The sequence below is a fragment of the Triticum aestivum genome, chromosome 7B (assembly GCF_018294505.1).
Source record: "Triticum aestivum cultivar Chinese Spring chromosome 7B, IWGSC CS RefSeq v2.1, whole genome shotgun sequence".
NCBI classification, from domain to species: domain Eukaryota; kingdom Viridiplantae; phylum Streptophyta; class Magnoliopsida; order Poales; family Poaceae; genus Triticum; species Triticum aestivum.
In genome coordinates, this window is record NC_057813.1 from 501787474 (window position 1) to 501793473 (window position 6000).

The following is a 6000-nucleotide window of genomic DNA, read 5'->3' on the forward strand; positions in this document are numbered from 1 at the left end:
ATAGCAAGCTGGGGAACTAGAGCTAAGGCGGTTTCAAAGGAAGATATACCTGAAGGTCTTCGGGATGTGGATAGGTGGGCCGCGGGAGGCCGAATCCACCCACACTAGGGCAATGACGAAGGGATCGGAGGACCTCCCGTGTCGGTGCTCGACCAGAGATAATGGTGCAGCCGACAGTGGGTCTCCTCCCTCGCCGTCGACGACGGCCTAAATGCTGCCCCTCCTCCCCTTCACCGGCGTAGGGGGATACGTCCGGATCTGTAACCAGCGGTGAGGATAGAAAGATAGTGTTTTTGAAGGGAGAAACACAGTGTTACCACTGCTATCTTGTTTAGATCTGGAGAGGATGAGAGTGTGTGAATAGAGCAACCCTAGCAAGCAAGCACGGAGGCTCCGACCTATATATATGTAGTGGGGTAGTTTTCCTTTTTCACTCCATCAAAACAATCGTTTAAAATTGTGTACTACATGCCAGGTCGCCTTTTTTAGTTGTTGATTGTTTTTTGAGATAGCCACCCACTTATTCCAAGTGGTGTTACGGTGTGCCAGGTCACACTTTGTATCGTTCAAGTCTGGTACAAGTCCCTCCATTAAATGAACAACCACCCCCTCATAAAAATAGTGAACAAGCCCACGGCTAAAATTATCAGAAACATGGGTTGCCCCAACATGCATTATTATTTATATTTACTACTCCCTCCGTTCCTAAATATAAGTCTTTTTTATTAGCCACACCTAAGACAAGAATTCTTTTATTGGCAGTGAACCCCACATGTCATAGACACAAAAGTGTGGCAAGATTCCCTTAGGCAAGCCAAAGTGTGTCTAACAATTTGAGCAACTCAAGTTAGGCAAGTGTGGGAAAAATAATGTGGCAACATAAGACAAACATAGTAACAATCCAAACAGCCCCGTAATTTTTTGTGACATGCATGAAGATTTGGTTAGTTAAATTTATATTCAAAACTTCGCAAGGTGCATCAAATCAACACATGCAAGTATCAAAAGGAAAGTCGCACCCTCAAAAAAAAAGGAAAGTCATGCATGCATGCATGCGTTGTACTCCCTCCGTTTCCAAATATAAGTCTTTTTAGAATTGCAACAAGTGACTACATACGAAGCAGAATATGTCTAACATCCATATGTTGTAGTCCATTTGAAATGTGTAAAAAGACTTATATCGAGTGTAGTGCTTGATGTGTCATGCCAACTCGTACAAGACCGAGAAATTTGATTACTACAATGCCCTCTCCCTCGCGGACTGAGCTCCGGTGCCTTAACTGCACCTGCCTTTGGCTGCATGACAGGAGGGCCAACCACCTATTGGGCTCACCTATCATAGACGCAAAGGCATGAGCAGTAAGTAGAAGCTCCCTCCCTCGCACATGAGCGTGGTGGCTGGCCGGACTTTTAGAAGCTTTCGCTACATGCTAGCCCTCCCGCACGAGGTGGACGGACATGCAATAGTGGATTCGATACTGTAGAAGTAGTAGTAGAATCATTGTTCGTCTTATTGAAGAGGCAAAGAGCCAAGCGCAACCCAAACGTGGCAGTTACGAATGCTTGCGTGGCAGTCTTTGTGTAGGGGTGGGGCGTGGTGCGGTGCCTTGGAGCACGCATATAGCCAGGCTCTTGCATGAGACAAAATTTCTATTTGAGCCCACTATTGTAGTACTAGTACTTGCTAGTATAGCCCTGTAAATCCGAAATGGGTATTTGCCTTTCTAGAGATTTCAACAAGTGACTAGACTACACCACGTGCAGTACTCCCCCCCTTCCGGTTTATAGGGCTCAAATCTCAAATATTGTCAACCAAGGCATTTTGTGATTGGAGGTATGTATCTCGTACTTTACAAAACTACCCTAATTAAACTCATTCATTAATTACGTAGTTCTCTCGTTTTCCTCTCCGCCTTGGTCGTGGTGCACAATATTGAGCACTCCTATATGAATAGCCGCTCTATCTACATGCAGGACATGAAAGCATCCAGGCCCGCATGCCATCCCCCAAATCACAGCGAGGTGCTATAATCGAGACTCACCGGTCACCCCGGTGTGGCCGTCATGACCCATCATATTACAAAACCCACACCTTTACCAGCAGTGGCAAAGTGGCCTCGAAGTTGGACCGGAAAAAGCAACCATCATTTCACCGGAACACTCGTTGAAGCCCTTTCTCCCCTTTCTTGAAGAAAACCTCACTCCAGGCTACTCACTTCTGCCATTTTTCTTCTATACCGACGAAGTAAAGGTGGGAGAATCAATGATGCTGCTATATTTTCATTCCAAGAATCTTCTTTTTGCGAAGCACCGTCCGATTCTCACAACCTATTCTTTTCCCGTTTTCATTGCGATTGTGGTTTCCTTTCGATTGCTTTTTGTCTATCAGTTCATTGATGGATCCTGGAGCACTAGGCAAAGAGTTGCCGGCAGACAACCCACTGGAGAAAATGATCTCCAGGAAGCGAGCACCGACCAATGAGTTGACCATTTTGGCAGGCCAACCCATGGAGACGAAGAACTCCAAGAAACAAGCACTAGCCAAAGAGTTGATGACGTTGGCGGATGAACTCCTCAAAGAAAGTTGGAAGAATATCAAGGGCCCCACCGTGCCTACCCTAGAAACTCTAATGGCCACCTATGCGACGCTCAAGGCTGAGTTTGAGGAGATAGTCACCGTTGAGAAGCAGTATTCCCCTCGCAAGGTGATGGCCCCCATCGAGGACAAGGAGATGGCGCCCGGAGGGATGGGATCCCCCGGTGAGCCGCATAAGGTAAAAAATAATGGATTACCATAGTTGTGGTTTTTGATTATTTGCAATGTGCTTGCTAATATGTTAGGTTTGTGCAGGTGCCGGTGGAAGTCCTTGATGACTCCGATGTCACGGCCCGTCCTGTGGATAATGCCCCAAAGATCATTTTCAATGTCGCGGTTCCGTCCCGTTGACATTGCCCCGGAGATCGATTCCGATGCCGCTGTCCATCCTGTGGACATCGCCCGAGAGATTGATTCTGATGTCGCGGTCAGTCTTGTGGACATCGCCCCAGAGATCGATTCCCATGCCGCTGTCCGTGCTGTGGTCATTGCCCGAGAGATCGGCGACAAGAAATAGTTGATTGCGCTAATCCTTCAGGGTAGTTTGCATCACCCTGTGTTTAATTACCAGAATGATGCGTGTTATCAAACCATCTTAGGGCTAGTGCACTGTCTTGTGTGGGCTGTACTTGCTACTTTTGTTTGATAGTGAATCATGCGAACCCTCTCAGAGTTATGGAAACAAATATATCCTCACTAGCTTTTGATGTAGGAATCCAATAACTCCCGAACGTTCAGGATTTGAGCAGTTCGTCCCGAATGTTTTGACATGGCAACTCTAGTTCGTAGGGATGGAAACTTTAGTTGATAGGGGATGGCAACTTTGTCCTTTTTCATTTTTTCATCAGAAAATTGCCATGTTTCCCTAATCTCACGCAAACTAAAGTTACCATCTAAAAGCGTTCGGGTTGCCATGATTAACTCCCGAACGTCCGGAAGTTATCATTACCGTTGATGTAATATATGGCATGCTTAGATGTAAGTCTGAATTGTTTATCATATCAGTAGGGCTTGTTTGATGATTCTTGGTGTTAGTAGGCTAGCTACTGTGCGAGCTATAGTACTTGCAAAACAGTCACCAAAGAGAAACGTTGGGGCTGATGAGGTCGTGGTACGCTTATACTTATCCACCGTCGATCGGCCAATAGCCCAAGCTCCAAAAATTGTAGGCTTAGTCGACACGGATACATTCATGCCTCATTTGGTTCATAGGGTAGGAAAATCGTAGCAAAAGTACAAAGACGTACAACACAAAATCATGAGATTGTCTATTAACTAGCCTGGCCTCGGTTTATATAACACACCGGAGGCCTAGGGTTTAGGAGAGTCCTTGTCTTGGGTGCCAATTCTTGTGGAGTCCTTCTTGTATGCGGCATGGGTTGTCCGAACTGGCCTATGAGTGTACGGCCATGGGGGTCCTCGGTCCAATCTAACTCATCGGGAGACGACGTAGTCAGTACCCCCTAGTCTAGGACACCGTCAAAGGGGTCAGGTTTTTTTTCCTTGTGGTGTTCCCCTTCTCAAATTTCTCATCAAAACCAAGCAGCGGCTGCCTATTGCCCCCCCCCCTGAGCGTCCTGTGAGTGGGGGCTTGGCAAGCTGTTTATGCTTGGGCCAGCCCCAGCGGCGCTAAGGACCCAAGCCGTAAAAGCCTCGGGTCTGCCCTTGTGGACTCCTCACCAAAATTCTGGTGTCTAAGTCCTCGTGCGATGCTCTCGAGCGGGCCAATAGGCACGCGTTGCCGCTGGTCCTCGACCTCAAGAACACTCATCTCCTGGTCTTGCCTGGGCATCATGACCCGGCATACCAGCGACGATCGACCCTTGCTTGGGGGATGTAGACGCAAGACAAACACAAGTGTCGGCATTCTGGGAATGGGGGTACCCAGACTTGCCTGCCTGCGGCCTGCGGCGTGGCTCAAGGGGTGGCCCAATACGACCCATCTTCACCAACACGAGCTCAAGACCCTCGTGAGGGGCCAAGCCTCGCGGGGCGGACGACAAGAAGCTTCCTCATGCACGGCCTCATCAGGCTGGCTCGCGAGGAGGCGGAGAGATCAAGGCGGGGTACCTCATGAGGTGCCCATGATGCAAGCCATGACGACCAAAGCTAGGCGGGCGCCGGCCTGCGCAGAGTCCTTGTTTCCTCTTTGGTGCAAAGGGAGCAAGCACAGGCAAGAGTATGAAGCAAAGGCAACCATTTGGGTGCAACAAGACCAAGACCAGCAGAACGGCAGGATGGAGGTCATCATGGAGCCCAAGCCGGCGTCACCGCCAGAGTCTTTGGCAGGCGAGGACCAACTTTAGTCAGGATAAGTGTACTAGATGTTACCCTTCAAAATGGCCAATTGTTGGCGCCCTTCCCGCTCAATATTTGGGAAGAGGCCCAAGGCCTCCGCCTATAAATAGGACTAGCCACCCCCAGGGTAGAGGCATCTGGTGATGGATCAGAGAGATCGAGCAGTAGAACCCTAGCCAGAACCGCCAACACAAGAACACCCCTCGTGAGGCAGTTCTTCCTTGTATTGTTCATCATCAGCCCCTGAGGCAATCCACCACACCACAAACTAGAGTAGGGTATTACACCACAATGGTGCCCCGAACTAGTATAGACCTCATGTCCCTTGTGTTCTTCTTCGGGTAGTTTAGATCCTTGTGAGGCGACGAGACGCAGGTAGGTAGGAGGTGTGATCTCCGCGTGCACCCCAGAGTTTGAACCTAGAGGGTATGCCGGAACCCGAAATCCGACATTTGGCGCGCCAGGTAGGGGTGCACCGGAGCTTTCCCTTCCACCGACCCACTCTCCACCAACACCGCGACTCGCCCTCATGATGGGCAACGCACCGCCCGCTCCGGTCACCAGCGGCAGCATAGGGGCTAGGGGGCTCTGAACCTTGGCCCCCGCCTTGCGGCAGATGCGGTGGCCAAACAAGTTCAAGACGGAGATGCCGCCGCGCTACAATGGCACAACCGATCTGCTGCCTTCCTGCTGGCGTACGAGGAGGCCGTCCTCGAGACCGGGGGCGACGACAGGGTCATGGCTAACTAGTTTCCCATGGCCCTCGTCGGTGTCCCGCGCATGTGGCTGCTCCACCTGCCCGCGGCCTCCGTGGCCTCTTGGGGGGAGCTGCGTGGCCTTTTCCTCACCCAGTATGCTGCACCGGCGCCCCTAGTTGTCGCCGCTCTCCTGGGTGGTTCGCAGGCGCCACCTTCAGGCCGCCACATCAAGCCATTCGTCTGCCAGATCGGCGCCGCTTCCATGTAGCGTGGGGCCCCTCCAGGCTGGGCGGTGCCTGAGGTCGATCTGGCCTTCAGCTCGGATGATCACCCCTCCAACTCAGCTTGCTCGGGAGCACTCCTGATGTTGTGCACCCCCACCATCTGCCAGGTGGCCATCACCAGGAC